We start from the raw sequence: 18,285 nt of genomic DNA on the forward strand, positions 1-18,285 counted from the left end.
TCACATATTTTTCCTACAGGTAATTGTAATTAGTAAAAGAAAAATCAAACATTGGATTTTCACAACTTCATCAAAGGCTCTTGGCAAAAAAATTCAAGTAAAATGTCTAATTTTTTCTATTAAATAAAAATAAATCCAGGAAACCAGGTCAAGTGAAATGTACTGGCTTATTTTTGTGACTTATTTTGCACATGTGTGTCGAGATACAGATGATTAGAATTAAAAGAAAAAAAAAAAAAAAACCAGAGCTTAAATCTTACAGCTGAAAAAATGGAGACCCAAGGTCATATAAAGGGGGAAACACAGGCAAGGCCTAGCACCTTCCACTTCACTATACTCTGAGTGAATTTATATTTATGTATATACTCATAATATATGTATTTATTTCATGTGCATAAACTAAATAGTTCTTCACATGCATTTTTATCTGAAGGTGAAGGTGTGATCCTCACCTTCCGTATTCAGGAGGGTCCAGTAGCAAAAGACTTTGCTGACAGAATCACTCTTACTTTATGTCGTAGGAGAAATGAGATCCCGACTATGCAAATAGAGAATTTTTTTTTCGTTTTTGGAAATCTGGAACATTTCATCATCCATTCAATGAACATTTATTTAACACCACCATGTGCCAGGCATAGAGACAGTGAAACTTACAGCAGGAACCATAAATAGGGTTCAATTCTTGAAATAAAACCAATCAGCAGCAGCTCACTTCTAGTGCTGTGTTAAGAAAGATGCATGGGGCGCCTGGGGGGCGCAGTCGGTTAAGCGTCCGACTTCAGCCAGGTCACGATCTCGCCGTCCGTGAGTTCGAGTCCCACGTCAGGCTCTGGGCTGATGGCTCAGAGCCTGGAGCCTGTTTTGGATTCTGTGTCTCCCTCTCTTTCTGCCCCTCCCCCGTTCATGCTCTGTCTCTCTCTGTCCCAAAAATAAATAAACGTTGAAAAAAAAATTAAAAAAAAAAAAAGAAAGATGCTAAGGAGCTATCTGAATTCTGGACAAAAGAGGGATTATGTATGATTTTCACTGACCATAATAAGTTTAAGGATGGTAGCAAGTGTTTTATTTAAATGATACTCCTATTGTAGGACTCTTCTTTCAGCTCCAGTATTCCCTATAGGTTCTATCTCCCCTATTTCTGTTTAAATGTTTGCCTGAAGTTGTAAAAAAAGAATAGTTGCTTGTGGATATTTGCTTCTCTCCTTATTCTAACATGAAAAGACAAAAAAAAGGGTGGGGGAGAATCCAAAGAGTTAGGATTGGGGTGACAGAAATGCAGGGCAATTAAAAACAACCAGTGTGTTCACTAGGGAGGGATTTCCTGAATCTGAGCTTCACAGCTGCAGCAATAGACCATGTTAAAAATTACTGCTTTGCTTTAGCGACTGGGACAAAACACGAGACGTATTTTGGAAAGGTTCTTTATTATAAAACTTTGTTTTTCTCTTATGACTTATAATAGTGATTTATTGAGAAAATTCACTCTTTCCTCAATGATAAATGCAGTCCAATCTTCAAGTTAAAACACTTTCTGAGTAACTTTATCAAATCAATGAGTCTTTCTTCATCAAAATGAAATCACAGATATACATTAAGTATGTGTTTAAGCTGGAAAGGAAAGAAAATCGAAATAGTTCTATTATTTCCCTGTTGAAAAGCCTTTTTGTAATCAGTACAAGTCTTTCAGTGGTGGTTTCTTTAATCATTTGGTTGGTATAAAACCATAAGTGACATGCCCTCAAAATCATGAAGAGAAGCCAGGAAGTCAATATTAAGTTCACTGTAAGAATATGATGAATTTGCACTATTGTCTGGTCTCATTATATTCTTTGTCACAAAAATGAGTTATCACAGAATTATAATGTCTAGTATGTTCTTCTTTATAATACATTCTTATTCACATGACAAGAATTACGACAAGAGGAGAAAATGGACAAAATTAATCCACCCTCATGACAGAAAATACTGCATCAAATTAACTTGTGACAGGCTAGTATTTTTGTGAAGGCATTTATTGATGGCATCTGTCTTATCAGTCTACCTACATCAGTTCTTTATGTGCCTCATCAAAGATCTATCACAAGTAGAACCCTGGAAAAAAACATCTTCTGAAAATAGTTTAGATGTAAAGGAAAGAAACAAGGGTCATTTTGTACATGATCTTTGGAGGAAATCTCTAACTAAATCAATAACTGGGATTTTACAGCCCTCCTCTTAAACAAACTCCATCCTATTTTATCCCCTTTTTTGAGAACTTCCTACCACTGGGTTTGGCAGTAGAAATTTACTTGCAGACTATATTTTAGGATTAAAAAAAAGAGAGATAGTAACATTTCAAACACTAAATTAATTCACACCTTAAGGTATATTTGCTTTCTACTTTGGATCTAGGTAGTAATCAATATAAAAAAATTCTTACAATAATAGATATATTGCAAATCGTTTAGCCAACACAAATTAGCTAAATATGAAAATATAATGTAGTTATTCTAAGCAAGAGGGAAATGATGTCGAGGATGAACAACCATAAATGACTATAATTCATATGTAGATAACTCTGACAAAGGTAGGCTGGAATAAACGATGTAGAGATTTTTTAAAAGAAAAATGTGCGAAGCAGTGTGATGAAGCAGAGAGGTCCCCAGCCTCGGCCAAATAGTTATCTTCAAAAAATTAGGTCTTGGGAAGTATTTTCTCTGGGAATTTACCAAAATCCAGGGTATGGCCCACAGTACTGTAAATTCTGAAACTTACGCATCCTTACTGTACAAGAAAGTTCTTTGATACGCGTCCTACTGAAAGACAAGTATTTTTTGTTTATTTTGCTTAAAATGACTACTTTAATGATTGAATTCATTTTCAATGACCCATAATAGTTATGGGTTTTTTTTAATGTACCCAGAAATCTACATGGAAAAATGTTCTTCTTGTCATTAAACAAAAACAAAAATAAAACTATCACTTCAGGGGCACCTGGGTGGCTCAGTTGGTTGAGCGTCAGACTTTGGCTCAGGTCATGATCTCGCAGTCCGTGAGTTCGAGCCCCTCGTTGGGCTCTGTGCTGACAGCTCAGAGCCTGGAGCCTGTTTTGGATTCTGTGTCTCCCTCTCTCTCTGACCCTCCCCCGTTCATGCTCTGTCTCTCTCTGTCTCAAAAATAAATAAATGTTAAAAAAAAAAAAAACCCTATCACTTCATTTCTGTGTAACGGAGGTAAGGAAATATGACAAAATATGACAACTTCCACACCGTGCCTCTGTTAACTCTCATTTGGATATGGATGTAAGCTAGATGATAAATGAGAAAAGACATACACGGAGCTAATCAGATCCCCAGTGATTATTCAACTGCACACATAGCAGAACACAATAAGCTCCTCAAGCAGGGTTCTCATTGATGCCTAAAATATCTTTGCTGGTCCTCCACAGTCAGAAAATGTGATTTAGCATGGTATTGTATTTTATGCCAGATCACATGCCCATTTAATTTTCTTTCAAGGTAAACACAAGTAGCATTTAGCTCAAGTGCCATTTCTGTAGGAAGGTATGAAATTTATACAAGTAAACGCCAAACCTGAAAGTAGCACAAGTTGCAAGTCAATCTTGGTTTGAAGAGTTATTCTAATGTCGTTAAAACACACAAATAAGACATCTACTCTTCCAGGTAGATTTAACCAATGGGTATTTGCCATTGTAATTACCTATTTCTTATGGGAAACACACACTAATTACCTGACCTAAATTTAGAATGAAAGTATGGGGGCTAGAATCATTATTCTGAAGACTCTTGTCTGTGCTTAAATGAAAAACAGTAATGAACTAGTCAAACCAAATTGAATTCAAGTGCTTTGGGAATTGCTTAATATTTTAACCAGTAGAACAATGTATCTTCTAAAGAAACTGTCATATGCATTATAAACAATTAAATTGTGGAGACTGACTTATTATAGATGTATATGCTCTGTTAAAATAATTTAGGATTACCTTTCACATTAAAACAAAAGAACAACATCTTGTAAATATGTGATTCACTTGTCCAAAACATTGTCTTCAGTGTGTTATGAGAAATTTAGCAATATTTCATCACCAAAAATAATAAAGCAGGCCACAGTAGTTATTTCAAATATAATGAATGTAACAAAGCTCATTGCATCAATTTTACACTGAGAAAAATTAATTTCAAGTTAGAAAATTAGGTGAATTCAATTGAAAACACACACACACGCAATCTCATAAGCCTACCATGGTGAAATACTATGTCTAAGAGGAAAAAGAAGTGATCTAATTAAATCCTTGAACTTTAAATCTTTTATAAGCATACAAACGTTGACCTCCATCATTCTTACCTCAGCACCTCTGTGTAAGGAAATAATATAGGATGTCACCAGTACTTACTACACTTCTAAACTTTTCTATTTTAATAATCCTTTATGTATCTTGAAATATTCTGGGCTATTCTGCCATTGGCAATTACTTTTTAATAGAGTATAAGTAAATGATTTTCATGATGCTGTTGTCTTTAAAATTATCCAGTCTCATATTTTTCACTGAGGATAGTGGGGCATATCCTATTCATTCTGGGATAACACATGTCGGCTATTGACTGTTCCTTCTCCCACCGTCACTTGCAGCCCTGCAGACATCTCTTTAAATTTATCCTGAACCCAATTCCATGCTTTGAGCTGCGGGAATTTGGCTGATTTCTTCTTTATGCATCTCTACACCATAGAGTCTCCTTCATACAACTCGAGTTGTGCTGGGACTCTCTAGATGAAGAACCAAGATTCTTTACTAGTTTCCACATGAAATTCACTTTTCTTACATATTCAGGACTTGTTAGCTTGACTGGGTTTGAGGGAGGTCATGGTCTCTGCTCTCTCCAGGCTGTACCCAGTCTCTCTCATCATCTCTAATCTCCCCCTCCCCCTCAGGAATAACAAGCAAAAGCTCCCTCTTACCCAGAAGTATAGCTTCACCCAGATCTCAGCCCCTTCCTTCTCAGATCTCAGCTTCTATTCTGAGCAATGATCAAATCATGTTACCAAAAACCTTTATGTTCTCCCCTCTTAAGACAAATCCTGATTAACTTAATCTCATTCCATTTCTATAACCCATGACTCCACGCACACAAATTATTTTTCGTAAATGTTTATGAACACACACTTCATTTACCACTTAGGGGGATCACACAAAACTAATGAGGTTGGAGTGGAAGAGTCCTGATATCAATCTCCTATTACACTTGCTGTGAAACCTAGGAAACTTACAAAGCTCTCAGACTCTTACTTTCTTCTTCTAGAAAATGTGAACAATACAATGTGGTTGCTTAAATCAGAAATCAGTTATGACAAAGTGAGAGTATGAGACAGAAATAACATTTCGCATAAAGCAGTAATTCTGTCCACTATTTCACTCTTTGAAGTCATGCCCACCGGCAAGGGTAAGAAACCTGTGCTAAATCCATCGACGATCCTGTTGGTTAAAATTATGTAAAGAATGGGTAAATTATTTTAAAGGTCTCCTGGCCGTTCACAAGTGCAACGTTGTTCAGGTGGCTAGCAAGCTCATGCAAAGACATCTTAAACATTCCAAGAAAAACACTAAGGAGTTAATAGTCACTGAGAAACACTGACTGAAGGAAAGTTGTAAGAACCGACAAAAATCTTCTCTAGATAATGATGACAGCCAGGGAGAGCCTAGTCTGCTAGGTGAAATCTTTCTTTTTCATTTGTTGAAGTATCTCCAGGAGGGAAACATTGAATGGTTTGATTTCTGAATGGGATCTCTACTGAATTATATACAAACTATATTACATTACTATATGCATCATATAGATTTGCATTACTGGAGGATTCATTGTAGAATTTGTTTAACTATACTGAGTCTATTTACATAACATCTTATTAATATAAAAATTTTCAGGAGTACATCTAAAGACTTGTAGAGCTAGAAAAATCCATAAGATCTTCTAGTCTCATTTCTTCATTTACAACTAAGGAAATAGCTATATAAAATAGTTGTACTGTACTGCCTGTCCGAATAATAATTCAAGACTCTTGATTGCTAGACTAGAAGATTTGTGTTTTTTTTTTTTTCATCTCTTCCATCAGTGATTCTCAACATAAGCTGCACATTAGGATCAACCAGGGAGCATTTTAAAAACAGCCATGCCCATGTGTGACCCTAGAGATTCTAATTGAATTGGTTTAGGGTGGGATCTGTCATCTACATTTGTTTTAAAGCTTCCCAAGTGATTCTAAGATGTAGCCAGAGTTGAGAACCCACTATCTTCTTTTGTGTGTGATGCTGGGCTATTTACCCTTAACTCCACATAACTGATGGCAGAAGGCAGGGTGCAAGGAATACACATGGTGATGAAGTTTACACCACTGCCCCCTGGAGGGCATCCTCAAAGTCTGACCCCTAATTCTCTAGTTCTTAGATCATGCTCTTAATGAGCTTGGTCAAAATGTGTAGTCCTGAAACTAATACAACATTGTATGTTAACTATAGTGGAATTAAAAGTTTTTTTTTAAAGTGCAATCACTAAAATCAAATACTCAAGTTCTTCTCTTTTTTTTTTTAAACGTTTATTTATTTTTGAGACAGAGAGAGAGAGAGAGAGAGAGAGCATGAATGGGGGAGGGTCAGAGAGAGAGGGAGACACAGAATCTGAAACAGGCTCCAGGCTCCGAGCTGTCAGCACAGAGCCCAACGCGGGGCTCGAGCTCACGGACCGCGAGATCATGACCTGAGCCTAAGTCAGCTGCTTAACCGACTGAGCCACCCAGGCGCCTCTCAAGTTCTTCTCTTAATTCAGAGAACAATATTAAGCTAATGAAATAGCATGTCCCCGGTGTAAAGATTTTCCCCTATAATTATTTCTAAATCTTTGACAGATGTTAGAGATTATGCTAAAATCTAACACAAGATGGTATCTGATTTGTTTCCTTTAAGTTTAGGATAGCAATATTTTATTATTTTGCCTATTGCCCAGTAAGCATCCTGAATGTCAGATGTATTGCCATCTAAACAAAGTAAGAACAACTAGCCAAATTCCTTAATCTGTATCCCACTTGATTTCAGTTTCCAAATCCAGAAATTTTACATTTGTTTTGTCTAAAACAATCTTGAAAACAGTAGATAATAAAAGAAATACTCACTGGATTGGATTTTATTTTTCTCTTCTAGTTTTCTAATAATCTGTTGTTTAAGACATTTCCTTTTTTTCCTAAAAAATAAAAGTCTAAAAAAAAGATATTTCCTTTTTTCTATTCACAATTTTTTTCAGCTTTGTCTCACTCACTAAAGATTCTAGTTTAAGATTCAAAGAATAAGCCTAAGTCACTAGATAAACAGAAAATCATGCAAAATCTCTGAAGATAAGACTAAAAACTAGTTTGGTGAACAAAAAGCAGAAATTCAGTATAGTACGTGGAGGGAGAAAGAGCATATGAATGCTAAGAAATAAGGCCAAAAGGCAACCAGCTGACCATCAGCCTATTGTCAAGACTGAATGACTTCCTATATCCCCTGGGTCTTCACTCTTATCTGATTAGATCTTCCTGTGCTAAAGCAGTGCCCTGATCATCTTCACAACCACTGACTATGGCTATAAATTTCCTGATCTACACCAGCTGCCAAATTACAATTCCTAATATACTACTTGGCACTTCTTGTTCAAAAAATTATACAAACTTTCCTTAGCTAGATGAGTTTTAAAGTTCTACAGTCTAGTCCCAATTTACTTTCCATCCCTTCATTGTCACTGGTGAGGAAAATGAGGCCAAGGTCACAGAGTAGTAAGTAGCAGTAAGTAAATGCTCTGTCTGGGATTTTAACTTAAATCAGTTTAAAGTATATCCCTCTCACACATCTAGGAAGCATTATTAAAGGGTTAATATTGTGGTTCTAGTGGTATTTTGAGCCGGACTTGGAAGTCAGTAGGGGTGGGAAAAGGGAGTAAAAAATGAGCTAAAAAGGGCATGTTGGGGGGCACCTAAGTGGCTCAGTCAGTTAAGCATCTGAATCTTGATTTTGGCTCAGGTCATGATCTCATGGTTCATGGGATGGAGCCCCATATCAGGCTCTGTACTGACACCATGGAGCCTGCTTGGGATTCTCTCTCTCCCTCCCTCTCTGCCTTTCTCTCTCTCTCAAAATAAATAAATATGAATTTAATTAAAAGGGGGACATTTACCACCTAGGTACCCTGGTATTTTGGAAAATATGTCCCTGCCCCACCTCCAACAGGCCTATAATTGCTATGAAGATAGCATATTATCAGACATGACCCTGCCTTCTTGGCTACAGCTGAATGATCTAGAGATGGGCGGACCCATGTTAGACAAACCAGAGTCCTTCCAAGGTGGGTGGTTGTTGGCCATATTTCCCACAGTGGAGAATACATCTAGGCAGTAATTAAGAATGACACCACAATGGCAGAGAGATTTCTAAAGGCAGTTAAGTCCAGGGATTCATTTGTTAATGCAGCCTAACTGCTTTGTGATGCTTCCTTCCGTAACATTATAGCTCTATAAAACAGTCCAGTATATTTTGAATAAATCTCATCTTTTCCTTAAACTGAGTCCATCTGAGATGCTGTCACCAGAAATCCAAATAATCCTAATTCATACATACACTTTCAGGGATGAGTTGTTGCAAGTGACAGACCTGACTGAGTCTGGTCAAGTGGGAGAAGAGTGAAAATTCCAAGATCCTGAGCAGAGCAGATGGCAGTCCTTGCTCCATAACAGCAAAACAGTTGGTTAAACTATCACTGCTTGTCTTTTGAGTGCAGATTAAATGCTCTCAAATCTAGAGCAACTGAGGACAAGAGATCAAAATTTAAGGAAACTAGAGAATGTTGGCTAACTCTTATAATGTAAGTACAGTATTAATGGGGAAAAATGCTGCAAGCTGGTCCCCTTGAAAGCAGTAGAGAACAAATGGAAGAATATAAATTTGTTACGGAAAATGCTTTCTATCTAGATATTTGAAACCAGATATTGAGACCAATGAAGATAAGACAGTCAAATGTTTTTGTGAATAAGAGAAGAAAACACATTATCATACTCCAAAAGAGGAGGCCAATTAATAAACTGTAAATACTAGAAACAGGAGTGGAAAAAGATGAGAAGAGTCAGGGACTCTGTGAAACCCGATCATCCTAGTGTCTCCATGTGCATTATACTTTCTAACTCCTGTCTGTCAAGGAAAATAATGCTTCTAATTGGAAAGCAGTTTTTGAGCAGCAGTAAACTTTCTAGTGGACTTTAAACCTGTACAGCCTCCTCCCTTTTGGGTCCATTCATGTTTTATTAGGTTGTTAGCTGCAGAGAAAGAACTCCCAGGCAGAATGTTTAAGAAGCAGAAACCCAGAGTCCAAATACAAAGAGCATGGGCTTAAAGCATAAGAGACTGTTGAGAACTGAGAGCAAACTGAGGGTTGATGGGGGGTGGGAGGGAGGAGAGGGTGGGTGATGGGTATTGAGGAGGGCACCTTTTGGGATGAGCACTGGGTGTTGTATGGAAACCAATTTGACAATAAATTTCATATATAAATAAATAAAAAAAAAAGAGCATGGGCTTGACTTTCAAAGGTAGATGAGATTTCAGCAGACAGAGAAAGAAGCAAAGAGAAAGACAATCAAGTCAAAGAGCAGGATGGAAAACTCCACTTTTTGTAACAGGAAAGGTGTAGTCTAGTGAGACTGAGCGAGGTGCACATGTGTAAAAGAACATAGGAAATTAAAGTTGTCGGCAACATCTGCACCACACAGTACTTTCCAGAGGCCATTCAGAAGCCTATTTCATTATTTCTGACTTCTTAGCTTCCCTTCTTATAAGCGAAGTTAACAGAACACTGTCTGCTGGATAAGTAGAGTGTTACTTTAAGTCCTCTTAGTTCTAAAGTAGCACATCACCTGGCTTCCTTTAAAATAAATCCCCAAATTCTTAATAGTAAAATATATTTCCTATAAAAGAGCTTGAGCTTTTTCTGATTATAATATAAATAAACGTAAAAATGTAATTGTCTCTATCTCCGCTTCTACTACCCACTTCTCCCAACACCAACAAACACAAATGTACCGTGTTGAGATTACTCAATAAGACATGGCGTCTTAAGTAGAAAAATATTTTGAAATGAATATCGTTGAACTTGCTCGAGAAACAAGTGTCAACTACTGCATATATGTATATAACTGCACTGTTTCAACCTGGTAGCCAGTAAGCATATACGAGTCTTTAAATTAAATTGAAAATGAGTTTCACAGGCACTCTGACCACATGTCAAGTGCCTAACTGCACTAACCACTAACATGGTTAGTGGTTACTGCATCAGACAGCACAGTAAAGAATATTTCCATCACCAAAAAGGTTCTGTTGAACAGCACTGGTTTACATATCAATTATTTGGAATGATCTAACTGTAAGGCTCAGTAAAGTGGCTTTAAATCTTGTGTAACAAGCAGTTAGGCTCCCCGTTTATGAGGGGCACAGGAAAAAAGGTTTGTAGAGGGGAATTAAGCTTTGGGGAAAAATTATAAAAGAACAGAAAGATGGACACTAAAAGTAACTAAACAAGGTCAAGACGAGCTTGATGCTGGTTTGATAATATTTCAGTGGTATTTTTAACACCCCCCCCCCCCCATGGGTCTTTTCCCAGCTAGAGTCTTTTCAGATCCGGCCATTATTCTGAAACCTCCTTTAGAATCCCTTTCTTATGTTTTCTAGTCACTGAAAAGGAATAAAAGCAACAGGATAGTGTGTCCAATAATCACAAGATTTGAACTGAGAGAGCCAACAACAAACAATCATTTCCTCTTTTCAATATCTAAACAAAACAAAACCCAACATGACAACAAAAGCCCACAAGCATCCACGTGTGGGGTGGCAGAGGGGAGGGGATGAGGCACCCTCCTGCAAGCAGGTGTTTAGAACAAGTGCACGCATGAGCACCTCCACATACAAATTGCAAGCTTCATCTCTGCCGTTAAAATAGTCATTCCTCCATGAACAGGAAACTTCCTCAGATTTTCTGGGAGATTTTGAACGTATATCAGAGATAGAAACTGAAAACACCCGAGTAGACAATATTTGATTCCCCTCTTTATTTCCTTCCCAACTATTGTACAACTCATGCTTCTCGACCTGTTGTAGCTGGGACCTGAACATTACAATGAGTCAAAATCTTCTTTTTCAAGGTATTTAGAGATTTGAAATAAAAGGCAAAATCAAACAACTTCCCAGAGGCATAGTGTCTACCTACACATCCACAACCACTGCTCGCCCCAAAAGCCAGGCCTTTAGTTTTGCTTAACCTCGACTTTTTAATGTGACAGTGTAACCAAGAGATTGCAACATCGCCATGTACTTGATTAAAGATGCAGCCCCTTTATAGCACATTTCCAGTAAGATAAAATATTCAGTAGCATGATTTCTAGACAATAAATTTTCCACAGTATGACTTATAGCTGGCTCATCAGCCACAAAAGCTGAATAATAACCAAAGTTAACCTCCATATTTCTAAAAGGAAGACACTGGTGTTTCCGATCTTAATTCTTGCCTGACATTGGTTAAAGAGGTGCTAATATCCCACATTTTACAGTGCCATCAATATTGCAAATAAATGCACAACACAATGAAAATATTTATGTGTGGTACTATCCAGAAAGATATAGTTAGGAAAAATATGGTAAAGTAGAAGTAACCTTGACAAATTAGGCCTCATTGAAATACTTCCCAGGCCTTGCCCAGAAACATAAATAATTCACAGAGCCCAGCACCAAATACAGATGAAGAGCATTTGTTATTAATCCATCCCTCTTTTATTTTGGCCAGAGCATTATTCTTTCATAATGAAACTCATTGTGAACCACTTTCTGTGCTCCCTTGTATCATAACCTGCAAGTTATGAAATGTCAAATTCATCTTTATGCAACTAGTTATGCCCAAATATGGGGTGTTTGTTTGTGTGTATGTGTGTTTGTAAGCAGTCACAGGACTCTTGCAACACTAAATCATCATCAGATCATATATGATAAATTAATGTTTGGAAAGTTAATGTCACCTAGGAACTCAATATAGACTGACCAATCCATCGGTAAAACATGTGGCTATATGACAGATGTCCTTTACCTGAGAGTGGGAATTATTTAACCAGCAAAAATTTAAATTCAATTTTGAAAGTTAAAGAGACACAGTTTATTCTTCAAGAAAGTTAGTGAGAAAATGTATGGATAGAACAGGAATTGGTGAACTTGGACCTTGTCCTAAAGCCCTCTCATTAAAAACCAGAACACTTTATTCAGCTGAGTCCACTTTAAAAAAGAAGGAAACGAATTGTTTGACCTGGCTGACATCTGAAAAGGCAGTTGATCTGTTCTGTTTTAAATAGTAGCTGATGTTCCAATCTCTTTAATTTGTAACTATTATTTGGTACAACTGAATTTTTCTTATCCTTTAATCTGAGGGATATATATATATATATATATATATATATATATATGATGTTGAAGATCTTCAGTGAAATGAGAAAAAAAGCATAGATTATAAAGAATGGGGGGGATAATGGGATGAAAAAGAGATAATATGTAAAAATAGAAGAAAAGATGACAGGGAGACAAAGTTGGAAAATCACATGATAGAGTATATGAACTCATCCGTACAATAATCTATGGGGGAAACAAAAGAGATATCATTAACCTTTTCAGACTCTGCATGAGATACTGGAATGGAGTGAAACTTACACCTGAGTTTGAATCCCAACTTTGCCCATTATTAGCACAGTGTCCTCGCCAGGTTATGGAACCTCACTGAGAATGATTTCTCCCAATTGTTAGATAAAATAATTTTGTTAAGGATTCCTTGAGGATTGAATGAAACAACCTATGCAGAGTGTCTGGCACATGGTAGAAACTCCATTAATGTTAGTTTCCATCCCTACTTAATTGAAGACACTTGTCCTTTGGTGCTGGGTAAGCATCTCTCTGGGCTCTATTCCTAGGAATGGAATCACTAAGTTATTGTGTGTGTGTGTGTGTGTGTGTGTGTGTGTGTGTGTGTGTCCCCTCCTTGTGCATGGGCCATGCTAGTCTTCTCTGTATTGTTCCAATTTTAGTATATGTGCTGCTGAATCGAGCACTCCGTATGTGTGCTTTTATTACTTAATCCGGTTAAGTGCCGCCAGTTTTCTCTCTGAGCTGGTTCTCGCCAGACTTCACACCCACAAACAGTGCACGATCATCCCTGGTCCCCACATCCTGCAGAATGCTGTGCTTGACTTACCTCATTTAATCTGCATGACAACTCTAATTAAAAAAAAAATAGTGTTCTTCTCTCCAGCTTGCGGATAAGAAAATTAGGACATGGAGAACTAAATAACCTGCCCAATTTCACAGCTGACAGTGGTACAGACAGGGTCAAACCCAGGTGGTCTGTTTCCAAACTTTCTTTTTGTTGTTATATTCAATGTGAAACCTTTGCCCTCCTTGGCCCTGGGCAAGAAAGGTAGCCCAAACCAGTGTTCTGATTCACAGTCTCTATTCCAAATCTGTCTATTTTACACTTTGTTAACAGAAACTAGTACACTAGATGTGCAGGAGACTACCTAAGAAAATTTGAGACAAAACTCAATAGCACACTCTTTGAGCACCCCATTTTGGCCAGATGCTTTCTAGATGGAACACTGCACAGACATTCAGTTGAATAAGAGTTTTCGTCTTGAAGGAACAAAACATATGTTCCTAGAAATCAGGAACGTATACAAGCAAATATTTAGTCCTTCCCTTTTACCCCCAAAATGCTGCCAGCACTTTCTCTGGTGATTCTATAGATGGAACCTGGTTCTTTAAGCTATTAAACAAAAGAGAGTTGCCATTTGGGGAGATTCCAAAAAGTGGCAGGGAGGGGGCGGTAAGGGGAATAGTCCCCCCACTTGCCATCCCACTATTCTCCCTGTGCAGGCAATAAGAGGGTGTATTGTCTGTAGAATATTTAAAAACAGTAATCAAATCAATTTAAAGAAGTCTGCTTTTTAAATTATCACCATGCAGTGGCAATTCTAAACAATGTCAGTGATAAAATATTCAGTTTCCACCCATTGGGGTAAACCTACCTTTATGACACTTATTCTAAGAAACTGCTATATTTCAAAAAGCTAAAATTTGACCTTGGAGAGCCTGTTAGATCCTTGTTTACCACCTTAATGTAGTTTTATTCGTTAGTAACACAAGCAGTGGCCCATTGTTCTAGGGCAATCCTTCACTTGAGAAAGAAATGTTAACGCATTCCATCTCATAATGTAAAAACTCACTTCACTGGGAGAAGTATACAATTCTATAGAGGTTATTCTGACAACTGTTTTTTTTTTCTTTTTTTTTTGCTACCTTTGTTTGAGATGGGATATAGAAAGAAAAGAGAAAGAAGGTTCCCCAGTACAGGATGGATAAGCTGTTGGCAGGCCCAGGTAAAACGCTGGTTTTAGAAAGGGGCATAGAAAACAGACTCCAAGAACCATGGTGTCAGATATCTGTATTTAGAGTTTCCTACTCCATACTACAGGAAAGCTTTGTCAAAACACTGCAGTCTAATGTTATTTGCACTTTGAGGGATCACAGGAAGGATCCATGTCCACACAGAGGATAAGAGGAATACACAAATACCTTCAGGAACATGGGGTAGCATTTATGAGATGATAAAAGGATACCAGCAGAGAAATCCAGAGAAATTCGGAGGACAGTGTGTCTAGGAACAAGAAGAATGAATGTGGGAAATGCATAAGCCTGAAAATCACAACTGTATGCCTAGAGGCACCATGACCATGAAGGGTTGAGTGGATCCTTGAAGAGTTCACATCTCTCTAAAAGTTCAGCCAATACCCACCACTAGCCAGTTGTTTTCCTGTGTATAAAAGCGTCTAGATCTACTACTATGCTAAGGGAATTCCAAACTTTGAATTTAAATAGGAAATCTCATTTCTTAAAGGCTGAAAAATAATGGAAAAATAGTATCCTCCCTTATTGTAACTGCTGATACTCATGACTTAGAAATTTTCATAATTTCCCAAGGCTTACATGAGGGGGATTTGAAAGGCACATGACAAGAACATGGACTCTTATTGTATGATAGAGAAAGGGATGACCCATTAAAAGCAGAGCTTGAATGTGTTTCTTTTATAACTATGATACAAGGCAGATCATGCTACTATAAGGATATCGTAACAGGTTATTATAGAAGATTCCACAGAAAAAGGGAACTTGAACTGGTCATTACTAATAGGTAAATTATCAACAGGGAGAGTGGATGGGGAGAAGCACAAAAGGAAGGAAAGGAAATATAGAATAAATAAATGCATTAAGAGATGCAGTTAGAGATTTTAAACAACATAATGTGTTTGGAGAATTACAGTGGTACAGATTCACTGGATAGGAAAGTATAAGAAGAAGGGGGACATAATGCTAGAAAGGTAAGTACAGTCACACCATAGAACCTTGGAGGACAAGTTGAGTGATTTGCACAATGTCTGGTGTGCATGTGGAACCCTTAAAGAATTTTAACGGTCAGTTACTATAAATTTGTTCATTCATTATGCAACTAGATTTCCAAAAACGTTATCAATAATGGAAAATCCATAGAATAATTTTCCAAACCATGCCATAGTACTAGCATCTTCTGTTAAACTTTAAGCAACAAAAGAAAGTTGTGATTAACTAAAATCACCATACCTGCTGCAATGAATGATGATCATGGTTCCAGCAAATACAGCAAATACACAAGATAATGTGAATATACTTTTGCTAAAGCAAAGGATAAAAACCTACATTCAAATTTAAGGGGGGAAACAGTGTTGCCCTATGGCTACTGGGCATATTTTGTCACAAACACAAAACATTTATGGACCCCAAATGCTTAGCATTGTTTTTCAGAGTCCCCAACGTCCAATGTTTTTCCTGCAGTGCAACATATGTAAGCTGCTTAAATCAGCTTCTGACATCGTTGCAACTTCAAATTGGAGGCTATGTGAGGCTTAGCAGATGGCAAAACCCATCCAGTTCTCTAAGTGTGTGTTCAGCATAAGGTGCTCGTATGTTCTCTTGGACCCAGCTAGGCAGAAATCTTCCCTTGGAGAAAAAAATAGACGGTGTTCAGTTTTATAGTGAAGAGTCAGAACTCCAGCCACTTGAGCTGTATCTTGCTTTTTTTTTTTTTTTTCTTTCACAAAGGTTAAGAGTGTAGTCACACTGGCTTACCTGCCTCTTAACCAGGCTTACGAAAACGGAAAGATGATTAATTGCCTCGTGACTGTGGTTAAATTTAAATCTGGATAATTCAAGATTCTCTAATCATTCCAGAAATTTAAAATTTCCTTCCTTAAAACTCAAGTCTTCATTTTTAGAATCCTCCTCATGAAGTCCAGACTCAGAAAAAAAAAAAAAAATCAACAGTAAAGACAGATTCAATAATAAGAAGGTACTGATACCTTCCAGATAAAAAAAGAAAAACAAGCAAACAGAACAAAAGCATAAAAAAGCCAAGCATCTCAATTTACTGTAAAACAATCCTAAAGTCCCCAATCTGGCATTTGGTGCTTTCCACAGTCTGACCCCATCTTGTCTTTCCAGACCCGTTACTGTATGCATCTACAACCATTCAAACTGGACTGGTCCCTATTTTCTCACATCCTATGTTGCCTTCACCTTGGTCCCTTTGCATAAGCCGGTTGCTTTTCCAGAGAGGACTTTTCTCCCCGCCAACTCCAACCTGTCCTTGTGAGTCTGGCAAGGTTAGAAAATAGAGTCCACAATGGAGGTGAACTGGGGGAAGGGGGAAGGGAGTTGTCAGAAGGGAAATGGAGATTGAAGCCAGAGGCAAAAGGCCATGAATCTTTTACTGGGGAACTTGAACTTCATCCTGTAGGCCACTGTTTCATAAACTGTCAATAGGCCATTTGCAACTGAACCATCTGGGGGCCTTTTTAAAAAAAACATATTCTCAGATCCAAACATCCTAATTAGTATCTCTGGGTATGAGGCCCAGGACTGGATTTTCAATAAGCCAGTTTAGGCTTATGTGATGATTTAGACTTAGGTAATTCTTTTATATATGAAAGTCTGAATGCTATAGACATCCGATAACTACAAGTCTAAGAAAGCAAAAAGATTTGTGTGCTAGGAGAGAGACTTAGGACAGCACAATGAGGTTAGTGAGCATGGGGGAAGGGACTAGAGGCAGAGAGACCAGTTAGGAAACTATAGCAGTGGTTACTATTAACCTCTCTCTCCTGAAACCTTCTTCCTTTCTGACTTTCGTGGCACAACTCCCTCTTGATTATCTTGCTACCTCTGCATCCGCTCTTCTGAATCTTTCACATTTGTCCTTTTATTCCAGCATCTCCTTCAATGTTAATGTTCTTCCAGGTTCTGTCTGAAGTTCCCTTCCATGCACAGTCTCCTCAGTATCTTATCTACTCCCTGAGCTTTGAATACCACATTTACACTGGTACCCCAAACATTTATATCTCAATAGATCTCTACCTAATGAGATAGTCTACCTATTTCATGGGCGTGTCCAAAATTTATACTCTTCACTATCTCTATACCTACTTCTCTTTCATTGGTACCTATCAATGAAATACCAGAAAAATAGAGGGACAGAAAAATTCACCCAGTACCCCAATTCAGACAACTGAGCATCTCACTTAAAATCTGCCCTGTCCTTCCTGCTACTCCCACATTGTTTGGTTTTTGCCCTACTTCCTACTAAGAGTTATCTCTTCAAACCATACCTTCCTATACATCTCCACCCCCATATCTTTGGTAAAGACCTCAAATCCTGAAAACTCAACCTTTCTGCAGCAAAAAAAAAAAAAAGCCAAATATCACATGCATGACAGAAAAACATGGGGAAAATCTCCCTAACCAAAGGTAATTATGAGTGTGACGTGTCCTTATTGAAGAAGAAAATCTTTAATTTAAGGATTTATATAAGCAGAATTGATTTGCCAAAATGTAAATACCTTTCTGTTATATAATTCTAATTGTACCTTGCTAAAATTATAGCATTGGTAAAGTGGCCTCAACTTGTCGCTAACAGGACATAGTGTGATCTCATAGCTACCATGCTGATGGCATGGGGGCAGAGAAACACTGAGGAAAATTAGAACTGACTCTTTCAGACCAGCTTCTTCTCTTACCATTATACATCAAAATAGTACCTTGCAGAGAGAGGGGAAAAAAGTGTGTGTGTGTGTGTGTGTGTGTGTGTGTGTGTGTGTGTGTGTGTG

At 37.6% G+C, this 18,285-nt stretch overlaps 1 long non-coding RNA gene and 1 other non-coding gene across 2 annotated transcripts in view; both read right to left on the minus strand.

Moving 5' to 3' along the window:
- The window catches only part of LOC121034010 (uncharacterized), a 203,073-nt gene that overhangs the window by 81,881 nt on the left and 102,907 nt on the right, over positions 1 to 18,285 (minus strand). The window lies entirely within an intron of this gene.
- Positions 13,039 to 13,146, minus strand: LOC121034316 (U6 spliceosomal RNA). Its single transcript, XR_005792386.1, has one exon. It is a non-coding gene; the product is annotated as a U6 spliceosomal RNA (small nuclear RNA).

Source organism: Herpailurus yagouaroundi, unplaced genomic scaffold (assembly GCF_014898765.1).
Source record: "Herpailurus yagouaroundi ecotype Mexico unplaced genomic scaffold, PumYag 159, whole genome shotgun sequence".
In the NCBI taxonomy this organism is placed as follows: Eukaryota; Metazoa; Chordata; class Mammalia; order Carnivora; family Felidae; genus Herpailurus; species Herpailurus yagouaroundi.